Source organism: Sminthopsis crassicaudata, chromosome 2 (genome assembly GCF_048593235.1).
Source record: "Sminthopsis crassicaudata isolate SCR6 chromosome 2, ASM4859323v1, whole genome shotgun sequence".
NCBI lineage: Eukaryota > Metazoa > Chordata > Mammalia > Dasyuromorphia > Dasyuridae > Sminthopsis > Sminthopsis crassicaudata.
The window spans coordinates 434,460,223-434,474,289 of record NC_133618.1 but is presented as its reverse complement, the minus strand read 5'-3'; the positions used below and the strand labels follow the sequence as shown (position 1 = coordinate 434,474,289).

At 43.2% G+C, this 14,067-nt stretch overlaps 1 protein-coding gene across 7 annotated transcripts in view; it reads right to left on the bottom strand.

The window, feature by feature from the left end:
- NSD1 (nuclear receptor binding SET domain protein 1) overlaps nucleotides 1-11,244 on the bottom strand; it is a 169,475-nt gene extending 158,231 nt beyond the window's left edge. For 2 of the 7 annotated variants that reach the window (XM_074292225.1, XM_074292228.1), the window contains exon 1: nucleotides 10,062-10,893. The gene's annotated coding sequence lies outside the window, so the exon portion shown is untranslated. Of the gene's footprint in view, nucleotides 1-10,061; nucleotides 10,894-11,061 lie in introns of those variants that run through there. The other 5 variants (XM_074292235.1, XM_074292237.1, XM_074292236.1 and 2 more) reach the window with 4 other exon arrangements.
- Between the last annotated feature and the right edge of the window lie 2,823 nt (nucleotides 11,245-14,067).

Here is a 14,067-nt window from a genome sequence, read left to right as displayed (position 1 = left end):
CCTACCGTTCCACTTCTCCATCCTACCATTCAAATTCTAGACAGATGCGATTATAAAGCGTTCCCTAACACCCAGACAAAATCTTCCACTGCCCTCAATTATGCTCTAGTTTTCTGGACAAGCAGAGTAAATCCAATATCTATTTGCTATGAAATAGTACATGGGTCTTTCACATGGGTTAAGAGGGTTCATGTCTCCTTAATTCTTCCTCTTCTCTAAAGACCACTCTTCTCAAAGGATCAGGAAATTCTTGTTCAATTTAAAATGACAAACAATTATTAAGCACCTGCTATGCTCAAGGCTCTTGACAAATGTCCTCTGATGTCTCATCTTAGCATTAAGGTCACTCTGGGGTGTCGAAGGCTATCCCAATGAAACACAAGCTGATTTAACTGTGCTATGGTCCCAATGATCCCTAAAAACACAGCAGCTCATGATCAGTAATTCAGGCACTGCGTGATAACACACTTTGGCCATGACAACCTGGGAAAATGAGGAAACTTCAAAAGGTCATTAGGAGTTCTCTGTAGCCCCCAAGGACCCTAGAAACTCTTAAATAAATAAAGCAGCCAGTGGCAACACCAGTTTGGACTCTGAATTCACTTAGTGAATTACTTTACAAAAGGGAATCCAGGGGACTGAGAGCAGTGGGCTGCCTAGGAGGTAAAAGCTCTCTTCCTCCTCTTCCTATCATTATCCACTATCTCCTATCCAGCTAGGTCAACTCTATACCTGTAGAGAATGGGAACTCTGGAGTATAACAAGGTGTTAACTCAGTGGAATTGATGAGATAATGGTTCTCTAGTTCACATACATCTAGTATGATATAATCACTCTAGTTTGGCATAATGATATAATCACTCTAGATTGGCTTATATTCAGTATACTGTAATGATGTAATTGTAACAGGTATTTAAACTGGGGACAAAGAAAGATTCCAGATGGAGACTGGATGAGACCAGCAGACTGTCAGACTCCTAGAGGAGACTGAGCCAGACTATGACACACAGAATGTGAAAGAGACAATAAAGACTGGACTCTATTCTTGTCCATTCTCATGGTGTCTATCCTGCTGAAACCAAAGCCCTTCCGGAGGATCTCCAGAAAGCTAGCCCAAATGTTACATATACCCTTCCAGTTTGCCATACCATACTACCATACCTTTCCCCGGTTTTGTTTTGGTCTTGTTCATGTTTTGAATTTTGTGACAAACACAGCTCACTAGCATTTCTGGAACCTAGTTCTATATTAACAACCTGCTCTTTGTATCTGACTTAGGCTCTCCCTCTCCAAATTCTTTATTTAAAGACCTGGAGGAGAGAAGTACCTAACGCAGATCACACAGGGATTTGAGTCTGGATTAAAACTCATGTTCTCTACAGTTGTCCCTTCCACATCTCCACTCTCCCCAACTCTATTTCAATGAATCACAAGTCAGCATAAGAATTATTAAATGACAATTTTTGAGAAGTTCTACAGAAGCCACAGAAGAGATGCACAGGCCAACATATTCTACAGAAAAAAATTAGAAACTCGGAAATGTATAAAAATATTGAATTGTATTGTGCCCAAATTTTACAATAAGATATTGTAAACATCCCTTAAAAGAAAAAAATTCAGATTTCTTCTCTGTTACAAAGGGAAGATCAAAAAATTTTACTTGGATTTTCCAGATGGAAGCACCACGCCCCCAACCCACTTCCATGTGGAAGATGGGATAACTGGACTTCCAAACAGAGCTTTTTTTCCACCCCAATCTACCACTGGAGGAGGAGTAGTTAAGAAATGGAGAGAATGCTTATTAGGCAACTAAAAAAGTCCAAGCTAAAAAGGAATAAGGGTCTTGGAATAATTGGGTAGCTCTATTTGGTCATTGGAAGGAAAAGGAAGAGAGAACTGAGGAAGAACCAACAAGGTTTATTTACTAATTAGAATATTGGTTTTTGTTTTTTGTTTTCCTCCCAGGTACAGATCAGCTGACACTTCTTTCCAGGTAGCTTTCTTTGCCCAATCTTCCCCCACCCCCACCCCAGTTCATAGAATTATAGATTTAGAATAGAAAGGAACTACTTTAGAGGCCACTTAATCCAACCACCTAATTTTATAGATTAGAAGTTAATCAATTTGCCCAAGTGTCAAAAGCTAGGAAGTCTCAGCTGTCAGAAACTGGATTTGAATCCAGGCTATTTAAAAAAAAAAAAAAACAAACACTACTACTAAGGCAATGCTAATTAGCTATCAGTGGTTTTTTTCCTTCCTCAATTTAACTGGTACTAATAATTTTTGAAAATGCAGTTATCCCATCTCCCAATCCAAAAGAAAGTAATTACCTTTTTGGGGGGGTGGAGGAGGGAAGGTTATATATGCTCAGCACCTAATCAAGGGCATTGAAAATAATAGGCACTTAACAAAGGCTTAAAAAAAAAACAACTGTAGGAAGCAGAAAGCTGGGAAACAATTTTTACAGCCAGCATTTCTGATAAAAATTCTGATTTCTAAAATCTATGGAGAACTGACTGAAATTGATAAGAATACAAGTCATGGGGCAGCTAGGTGGCACAGTGGATAGAGCATTAGCCCTGAAGTCAGGAGGACCTGAGTTCAAATATGGTCTCAAACACTTAACACTTCCTAGCTGTGTGACCCTGGGCAAGTACTTAACCCCAATTGCCTCAGGAAAAAAAAATACAAGTCATTCCCCAATTTGATAAATTGTCAAAGGAAACAAACAATTTCAGAAATTAAAGCCATCTAGAGTCACAGGAAAAAAATGTTCTAAATCACTATTGGTTAGAGAAACGCAAATTAAAACAACTCTGAGGTTCTATCTCTTGCCTATTAGATTGACTAAGAAGACAGGAAAAGTTAATGAAAATGTTGGAGGGAATGTGAAAAAACTGAGACACTAATACATTGTTGGTAAGTTGAGACCTGACACAACCATTCTGGAGTGCAATTTGGACGTGTCCAAAGGGCTCTCAAACTGTGCATACCCTTTGATCTACAAGTTCATTAGTGGTCTGTATCCCAAAGAAATCATAAAAGAGGGAAAAGGACCCACATGTGCAAAAATGTTTATAGCAGCCCTATTTGTAGTGGCTAAGAAACTAGAAACTGAGTGGGTACCCATCAATTGGAGAATGGCTGAACAAATTGTGGTATATAAATATTATGGCTTTTTATTGTTTTGTAAGAAATGACCAGCAGGAGGATTTCAGAAAGGCCTGGAGTGAAGTGCTGCTGATGCTGAGTGAAGTGAGTAGAATCAAGAGAACATCGTAAACAATAACTAAGATTATACGAGGATCACCTATAATGGATTATTGCTTTTTTCAGCAATACAATCAATGACATAAGACAATTCCAAAAGACTTGAGATGGAAAATGTCAAATATATCCAGAGAGAGAAGATGAAGATCGAAGTACACTATTTTCACCTTTTTGTTTTTTCTTTCTCAAGTGGTTTTGTTTTAGTTTTTGTTCTGATCTTTCTTCCACAACATGACAAATATGGAAATATATTTTAAATGACTGAACATGTAGAACCTATATCAGACTGCTTGCTATCTTGGGGAGGATGAGTAAGGGGCAGGAAGGAGAAAAGAATTTGAAATTCAAAATCTTACAAAAACGAATGTTGAAAACTCTCTTTACATATAATTGGAAAAATAAAACACCATTAAATTAAAAAAAAAATTGTCTTATGTAGGGAAAGTTCCTGACAATCTAGTGAATATAAGAATCAGTCTTTCTACTGTATGAGGATGTATTCTGATAGAAGTGGATATCTTCACCATAGAGAAGAGCTAATCCAATTCCAATTGATCAATGATGGACAGAATCAGCTACATCCAGAAAAGGAACACTGGGAAATGAGTGTAAATTGTGAACATTGTTTTTTTTCTTCTTTTGTTTTGTTTTTCTTCCCAGATTATTTTTACCTTCCGAATACAATCCTTCCTTTGCAACAACAACAAAATTCGGTTCTGCACATATATATTGTACCTAGGACATACTATAAGATATTTAATATGTATGGGAATGCCTGCCATCTAGGGGAGGGGGTGGAGGGAAGAAGGGGAAAATTTCGGAACAGAAGGGAGCACAAGGGATAATGTTGTAAAAAAAAAAAAAAAAAAAAAAAATTACCTATGCATATGTACTGTCAAAGAAAATGTTATAATTATAAAAATTATATATATATATATATATATATTTAAAAAAAAAAAAAGAATCAGTCTTTCACAACTCCATCTTTTCTGAAGTGAGGAGCAGATAGGAGAGTAGAAGCATAGAAGACAGAACTGGCCTTGGGCAATGCAATATGGATGAAAGTGCTTTAGAAAGCCTTAGTGAACTGGACACATAGACACATAGACACATAGAAAGGACAGTTCTGGTCCCCTTCCTTAGCCTGAAAGTCTTTGGGACAAACGAGTGAAAAGGTCAGGATGGTTAATTCCAATCGTAGCTACTAAGAATTATTTATTGTTGGTATTGCCATGATCTTTTCTCATCTTTTTCGATGGAGTACAGAGAGAATTGATCTTGGAACAAGTTGCTGTTCTGGCACTTCTTTACTATTTTTGTCCTACTGTACAAATGAATAAACTGTTTTCTGTCCTTGAATAAAAGCATTAGAATACAAGCCCATCCCTCTGTAGAGGAGTCCTTGAATAGCCCCTTCCAGCTCTAAATCCTATGGTCTTCACATGGGCTGGCTGTTCTGTTCACTTGCCCAAGGCTCTAACCCCACCACTTTCCAGCTTCACAATCTTGTATGGGTTCCCCAGTGCCCACAGAAGTCGTCCAAATTCCTTGAGTGATTACAGTAAATTCCTGCCAACTTTTGCAGACCCCAAATTTTAGATCTAAGAAAAGCCCTAGAAAGCATCTAATCCAATGCTTCATTTTATGTGATCTGAAATTGAGCCCCAAGGGCTGGGGACTGTCTGAGATCACACAGCCAGCCAGCAGCACAGTTGGGGAAACCAGCCAGTGTGTTCCCTCCACAATACCACCTTGCTTCAGCCAGATCTGGGTCCCAGCCTGTCCACGAGACATGTGCACCAACTCTAACTGGTCCACCACCAACTCTCAAAAGTTCTATTCTCTTTCCTCTACTTTCTGTGCCCCCCAAACATCAGTAGCACAGTAGGCCCAGCTAGAGGGTCTTGCAGACTTCCTGACTGCTTGGACTAGAAGTGATTTGTCCTATTTCATCTCTTCCAGCACTGTTTTTCTGCCTCCCTCCTTTGCGTGATATTTTGCTTTTGTTTTACTGTTTTAGGGCATTCAATCAAATGTCAATTAATAAGTGCCTATTATATGAAGGCACTGTGTCCCAGTCTTAATTCCTTTACAAAATTTTGAGCTTCTGAATAGCAGGGAACAAGTTTCAATATCCTCCTGAACCTTGTATTTAATTGACAGGGTATCTTAGCTTCTACCCCTTTCCCTCATCATCTCACCTGAGGATTTCTACTCATTTTTTATTGAAAAAAGAGAACACTTGCTGGAAATTCCCTCTTCCTTATCTTTGTATCTCAAAACTCCCATGATATCATCTTCCATTCTCTCCTCTTTATTTCAGTCTCTGAGGAAGACAAGGTCCTTTTCCTCACAGGACCAACTCCTCCACTTATATCTCACCCACTCCCATCTGCTCCAATAAACTAAACTGTTCACAATCATCTCTCTTTAATCTTCAATTTTTCTATATCTAAAGATTCCTTCTTTGCTATCTTCAAACAAGTCTCAGTCTGCTCCATCCTGAAAAAAGCTTCACTTAAGAAAAATGATAAATATCAGAGAAGATGTAGGAAAATAGGAACACTGATGCATTACTTACTGATGGAGTTGTGAACTGATCCAATCATTCTAGAGAGCAATTTGAAATTATTCCCGAAAGGCAATCCTCAAGCTGTGCATACCCTTTCATCCAGCAATACTACTATGTCTACATCCCAAAGAAATCATAAAAAAGGGGAAAGGACCCACATGTACAAAGATGTTTATAGCTGTTCTTTTTGTGGTAGCAAAGAAATTGAAGTGATACTCATCAATTGAGAAATGTCCAAAAAAGTTATGGTATATGAATTGAATACTATTCTGCTATAAAAAATAATGAGCAGCATTTTTTTTCCTTTTTGATCTGATCTTTCTTTGTGCAGCATGATAAATGTGGAAATATATTTTGAAGAATTGCACATGTTTAACCTATATTGGATTGCTTGCTGTCTAGGGAAGGGGGTTGGAGGGAGAAGAGGAAGAAAAATTTGGAACACAAGGTTTTGCAGAGGTGAATGATGAAAACTATCTTTGCATGAAAAAAATAAAGAAATAATAAGTAGGCTGACTTCAGAAAAATAGAAAGAAATGAATTGATGCTGAATGAAGAAAGCAGAACCAGGAGAACATTGTACACAGTAACAGCAAGATTGTGTCTGGATCAAATATGATAGTCTCAGCTCTTTTCAGAATACAATAATCTAAGACAATTTCAAAGGATCATGAGGTAATGCTATTCACATCCAGAGATAGAACTGATGGAGTCTAACTACAGCTTGAAACATATTTTCATTTTTATGTTTTTGTTTTTTTCCCCCCATAGCTTTTCCCTTTTGTTCTGGTTCTTTCACAACATGACTAATATGGAAATGTTTTACATGATAGCACATGTACAGCTTATATCAGATTGCTTGCTATCTTGGGGGGGGACTGAGGAGAGAGAAAGGGAGAGAAAAATTTTGAACTCAAAATCTTTGAAAAACCAATCTTTATATATTATTGGGAAAAAAACAAAAATTAAATGTTGTTACATTAAGAAAAAAAGTTACTTGATCTTACAATCTCCCCAAGTTAACTTTTTATATCAGTTCTCCTCTTTTCTCAATTTTAAGTGAAGAGGTCATATTAGTCCCTTCCAATCCCATTTCTGTATCACTATGATCCTAGAGTAAAAGTTTTCTGGGGAGGGGGGGAGTCTCCACTTGCCTTGCTCAAATTTTCCTTCACTTTTCAACCCTTATAATGCAGTTTCCATTTGAAAATAGCTTTCTCTAAGGTTACCATAGATTTATTGACTGTTAAATCTGAACCTTCCCCCAATACTTACCCTCCTTAACTTTGCTGAAGCATTTGAAACTGAAGGACCACTCTTTTATCCCAAAATTTAGGTGACACAGTTCTCCTATTATGCCTATATTATTATTACATATTATGCCTATGTTCTGTTATACACATAACAGGAGTTTTTATAAATACTGATTTACTCCCACTTCTACTCAGTTTCCTAACAGGGTCATTTTTGTCCTAATCCCTATCCACAGATCTACTACAAGCATGTGTCCTGGGCCCTCTGCTAACGATACAATCATTCCTTTCATGCAGATGATGACTCTCAATCTACATATCTACTCCAGACCTCTCTTCCTGAACTCCAGTTGTTCATCACCAGCTAAGCTTATTAGATTAATTCTTTGGGAATTTCAAACTCACCAATAAAAAAAACAAACCTCTCCCCTCTTCCTAACCACTATTTCTGTCAAGGGTTTCACTTTTAGTCACTTAGCTTCATAACCTTATATCAAAAATAAGCTTCTGTATGGTGCCTACTGTGTGCTAAGAAGCACTTTACAAATATTATCTCATTCCTTCCTGGGATGGAGATGGAGATGTTATTACTATTCTTATTTTACAGAAGAAAAACTTTTATAAACCTGGTTTACACAATTGAGGGACTTGCCCAGGACCACATGGCTAGGAAATGTCTGAGGCCAGATTTGACCACAGGTCAGGATGAGCTACCTAGCTAGCCACACTATGTCCTGGCCTCTCACCATCAGCTGCGGAGTCTTCTCAATTCTGTACATCTGGCACCAGGCCCCTTCTTCCTACTCCCAAAGTTCAAGCCTTCATTCCCTCTGGCCTAATATGTACAGAAAAAGCCTCCCAATTGGCCTCCCTGTCTCCAGTCTCTCCTTTTCCCATCTCCCACATAGATGCCAGTTTGACACCCTAAAGCATAATTCTAACTGCGTCATGGTTCCTGCCCAAGAAATTCTGGTGGATCCTTCTTACCCTAGGATAATATACAAACGCTTTGGTTTGACTTTAAAAGTCTTTACAGTGGGAATCCAGGTGACCTTTCTAAGCTTACTGCACATGACTCATGTTTACAACCATTCAATTCCGGATAAACTGGCCTCACATACAACATTCCATCTTCATCCTCAGCTGTCCTCCTACCTGGAATACCCTCCCTCTCCTCAGAGTCCTATCTTCCTTTAGTCCCACCTCCTTGGGAAAGCCTCACAGGTTCCCCCAGTTCCTAGTCTCTTCCCCAGAAAATCACTTAGTATGTATTTTATATTTCATTTTCTATGGGTATGTACTTGCTCCCTTTCCCAATGGAATACAATCTCCCTAGGGGCAGGAAGTGTTTCTCCTTTGTTATCCTTGAATCCTTAAATGCCTGGAACTCAGAAGGTACTCAATAAATGCTGGGTGAATTAAAAAACATATCTGGAGAGGGAAGACTTGTCATCCACACGCCAGCTCTTCAGGAAATCAATTCAAATCAACAAGTATTTCTTAAGCATATCCATATTATGCATGTGCCAAGCATGGTACATGAGCCTGGGAAAAATGACAGGCCTTGCCCTCAAAATGCTGATAATCTATATGACAGCATATATGGAAACAAATTACACGGGGCCTCAGAGCTGAACTAAGGCAAATACCACTGACACAGATGAGCAAGCACAAAACAACTTCTCTCGGCCTCAGTTTTCTCCTCTGGAAACGAGGCCCCTCCCAATTCTGCCTCTGATCCTACTTTTCTTTTGCATTATTCTTACAGACATCAGAGTCTTAACTTCATTAAGAAACTTTGAGCTCTTTAAGGGGGATTTTGTCCTCCTCTATCCCCTAGAGCACAAAGCTCAAGGCCTTCAACAATTACTAAGCCTGGCAGAGGAGAAAGAGCTTCAGAATGTTTACTCAAAAACCTACCCTCTAGGAAAGCTTCCTAGGAAGAAAGGACCTAGATTTAGGAGTCGTCCAATTCTCCCATTTTACAAATGGGGAAACCAAAGTCCAAGAAGTCAAAAGACTGGCCACTGATCACCCAGGGAAGTGACAGCCAGTGTTAGAACCTCAGTGGCGGGCCTGGAGGGAGAAGGCCTCATCTTCCGGAGTCCAAATCTGGCCTCAGACACTCACTAGCTGTGTGACCCTCGGTTTCCTCATCTGTAAAATGAGCTGGAGAAGGAAATGGCAGACAGCTCAGTCTCTCTGCCAAGAATCTCCCCAATGGGATCATGAAGAATAGGAGGCAGCTCAGAGAGCTGACCAGCAGCTATTCCTACAACTTCTAACTCTACCGCTCTCTGCACTGTAACTTCACAAGGCCTGGGATGTTCGGCAAATCCCTTGAGTAGGACTTTTAAAAAACTTTTTCCATCATCACCCCTTCCTGTGACCCCAGGCATATAAAGCAGACACAGAAATCAAACATTTACTTATAATAAGTCATAATTTTGCAACCCCCACATTCAGTTGTGAGACCCCAAAGGGTGTCATGACCCAGTTTTTAATAAGTTGAGCCTGCATTTAATCAGAAAATTGATTCATTCAACAAACATTTTTATTAAGCACTACGGTTACATATTTCAAAAGGTTACTGGGAGTGTTTCTAAACATTAACTACTCCTACTAGGCCGGCCTTGGAAAAGAAAGAGCCGAGTTCAAATGCTGCTTCACACAAACCCCCCCCCTCCCCGGGCCCCCAAGAGGGAGTCCCTGCCCCCTGCCTTGGTTTCCTCAACTGTAAAAGTGGCTCGGACGGCTTCTGAGATTCCTTCCAGCTCTCTCTAAGACTGAGTTCTGGAAAAGTTTGTGAATGAATGAGGCGTTGAGCTCAGCTCAGACTTTTCCCACTCTCCTCCGGGAACCCTCCCACCCTCGGCTCCGGCCTCCGCTAAAAGCAGCTTTGTTTCCCGGGGAAGGGAGAGACTCCCGGAGCAAGCAGGAGGAATTCTACTTTGTGAGGTACTTACTCGGCGAGAGGCCCTGCCGGAGCGGCAGTGAGAAGCGGCCACAACGCGACCAGAGCTTTCGGAAAGCGTTTTTTGTTCCCGGGGCGGCCGGGCCCGGAATTCACCGGCCCGCGCGTAGCCCCCCGGGGATGTGCCCGATCACCCAGACGTCCCCCGCCAGGCTCAAGGTCACCCGGATAAGAACTGCAGAGGAGCTGACCGAATTCGGTTTTTGTAACTTGACTTTCTAAACTCCAAAAAGGAAAGGTTCCTGTCCTCCCAGCGCGTCCGATCTAGCGGAAGGGGGAGGGGAGGAGCGAGGGAGAAGTACTGTATGTAAGTAGTAAGTGAGGAAGGGGGAGGGGCCGGGCCGCACGGCTGGATCGATCAGTAAAAGGGGCAGGGTCTGGTTAGTCCGGGGACAAGAGCAGTGTGGATTTAGGACTGAGAGTGGAAGACCACAGTAACAGCTTCAATTTCTGGAGCACTTTGTTCTCGGCAGCCCTAGGAAGCTTTGCGTGTTATCGCCATTTTACGGATGAGAAAACTGAGGCCCAGCTCCGCTGGGCGCTTTGCCCAAGGTCACACTGCTGCCCACTACTTCACGGGCCTTCGGCAAGCCGCGCTCCGTGGCACGAGCCCGAGGCGCTTTCCTGCCGGATCTAACGCAGACTGCACGGAAGCCTAGCTCGGCTGCGCTCCCGACGCCGCCTCCGCCGAGCACCTCGGACGAGCCCCGCCCCTCTCGGGCCTCAGTTTCTCCCTCTGCTAAACACGGGGCCCGAGCTCCGTAAGAGACGGTCCCCACGGTCCCTCCCATGGCAACGCTTCCTCTCCAGGCTCTCGGGGAGGGGAGCAGCCCTGCACCCGCCTCGCTCGGCCCTCCCCCCTCTCCCGGAGCCAGACCCGCTTCCCACATCCCAACCAGCCCCGGGCTCGGGCACCCCTTCACTTCCGGTAGTGCCCACATGCAGCGGGCTCGGTCCATCCCACCCGCCCGGGCCCCGAGCGACCGACTCACCCCGGCGGGCGGGACGGCGGCGGGGCCCCGCGCCGCCCGGGCTCCGGCTCCCAGCGGGCGGGGGCGGCAGCTGTAGCGGCAACAGAGGCTCTAGCGCCCGGGAAGCCCCGCGCCAGGGGTCCTCCGCTCCAGGCACTGAAGCGGCTCGGGCTGCGGGGGCCGCAGAGCCGCGGAGGGGGCGGGGCCACGAGGAGACCCGCGAGGGGAGGGGGAGGGGAGCGGAGCAGAGGGGGAGGGGGCCGGCCGCGATCGGCGCTGCTGAGTCATGTGCCTGGAAAGTCAGGAATGGATCCGCGGCCCGAGGATCCTGGTGTACGCGGCGGCAGCCCTGTGCCGCGCCGCCACGTGCCAAGGCCGGGGTCGCCGTGTCACTCACGGATGGGGGCCCGGAGCTGGCCGCCCCAAGTACCCGGCCCTTCACCTTCGCCTAACTTTGTGTCCTATGTGTGTGTGTGTGTCACTGAGGTCGTCATCGCACACGCCGTAAACCTTCTTCCTCGTGTCATCATAGTGCTCCCCCACGCTGTGCTCCCGCCCTCATCAGCGTTAGAGGGGCCTGGCGTGCTCTGGCCTTCCCCTCATACACACATGTATATATATGCATATATGTTTATAATCATCACAATGCTCCCACCCGCTGTGCTCCCAGCCTTCATCAGCGTTAGAGGGGCCATAAAGGTTACTTGTTGTTTTCCTTACATAGTATTATAATCATCACACACACTCTGTACTTCTCCCTTTTACGTCATTAATGGAACTATATGTTATACATCTTCTCATGCCGTTAAAATGGTCCCATATCCTTCCTTTACATCTGTATCACTACAATGGTCATGCTTGGGAGTCTTCTGTTATTAACATAATATGTCATTCCCTTTTCCTTCATATGCCATTAGAATGATCTTACATGTTCTCTCCCTTCTGTTTCACCGCCACAGTCATGTATGTCATCTATCAGGGATGGCCACAGCTGGTGTGTTTCCTTCTGCCGTGTCACTGCAGCGACCATCCATGGTTCCCTGAATTTCACTATAATGGTCATGTGAGTCACCTACCCTCATCACTGGTGACCGGACGTGGGGGCGCGTTTTCCATCGTGCCATCCATGGCCTTTCTCCTGTGTCATGTTTGTGCTCCTGTCCCTCACAGAGCATCAGGACATGTCCCGTTAGAGTGTGAACTTGGGGACCTGGGTTTTGTTTGCTTTCCTATCCCCCAGGACTGGGGAAAATGCCTTGTACATAGTAGGTGCTTCACAAGCAGCTGATTTCACAGCTTGGTCCCAGCAACTGTCGTCTAGAGTTTGCCAGTTCACCTAGCTTTATAAATGGATTGTAGCCTGAATGGGGGAAATAACTCGTCCTATAAGAAACAAACCAAGGATTCAAACCTCTTTTTCCATGCTCGTGGCTTCTTCCGCTGTCACTTCAGGGCCACTGTGTCGCTGCAGAAAAACAAAGCCCTACGTACAGCTCACATTTTCTAAATTCAAGAAAAGTAAAGTATAGTTTCTGGAGGATTCGGAAAAATACTCGTTTTGTGGTATCAAAAACATGGTTATATTAGAACCCTAAGTTAGTATTTGCCCAAGGAAAAACTGTATTCCTTCAGCTAACAGAAATAACGTAGATTAGCACCCAGTAATAGAAGATAGTTAAAATGGGAACCTGGAAGCTCCTCACAGTCCTCCCTTCCATGTTTTCTCCCAGCATTGCCTAGCAGCACAGAAGTAGGCCTCAGGGAAGCCTGGGATTTCCTGGGTCTCACTCTCTATGGGAAAATGTCCAGAGGTGCTTCCTTTGACAGGGTCTTGTGTTCCAAGGCCTAGGGCCTAGGATCCAAATCCCAACTGCGTTTTCATTTGTTGTTCAAAATACTCACTAAAGCAATAGCCTTTACACCTGTTTTTGGCAGCCTCTCTCCTTAATAACCTGATTCTAAAGGTAATTTCTAAAGAGTTCAGAAATTATTTAAGAAAGTGACTGTTTAACTAAGGATTGAGGTCTTTGCACTTTTAAAATATATATATAAATTACTATATTTTGATATAATTGGCTTTTTTTTTTTTTTGTAATTTAAAAAACATTATTCTAGAAGAGGTCCACATATTTCACCAGACTGCCAAAGGGTTCTACTGTGATACATATGAGAAAGATTAAGAACCCCTCCTGGCTTTAAAGGACAGCTGCCCTTTGAGTCTGTTTGTTAAGGGAAAAAAATATTATTACTGTCCATCTTTCTAAATTGCTAATAAATTGGGAATGAGTGGGATAAAACAATGAACAATAAAGCAATTGGACTAAAAATCTCTAAAATCCCTTCCAGGTCTAACATTTTGTGGTTCCAAAGTGTGAACACTCTTCTAGCTTCTTAATCATGGGAAGCTGTAGAACTACAAAACACTGGATGATAGAATATAGAATTAAGAAGCTGGGAGAAACCTTAGAACATAGACTCCAGTCCCAGACCTCCAACACCTCCTGGAAAATCTCCCCTTTAAGGTTGTGGCTCCGCTGGTGCCAGCTGCATGGAGTACACATGGGCATTCTGTAACTGATCTGGCTTGGCAGACTACCTGGCTGGGAAGAGCCTTTTCCAGTTGATTCTGTAACTAGAACGATATCAGCATCTTCGGGAAAGCCTACCAACCTCAGCCAGTTCTTTCAGACAAATTTGGTGACTTTTGCCCGAAAGATACTGTGAGAGAAACACCCCAGAGGCTATTAGATCCTAAAGAAATGGGCCTTAGTACTTGGTCTCTTCCTTCAACTCCTTTCCCTTTGAGGTGAAGGGAGGGGAGCCTCCCATCTAGGGAGTTCCAAAGGTCCGGAGGTCGATCCACAGGAACCCGAGAGTCAGAATCCAGGCCAGGTTTTTAAGCCAGGGCAGCATCCATGCCCTGAGGAGCAAACAGCAATATTCAGGAGTGACCTTATGGACTTCAGTCCAATGAAAGGACTCCTCCGGCCTAGCTGGACAGGAACCCGGTGGGGTCAGGGCTGTTGT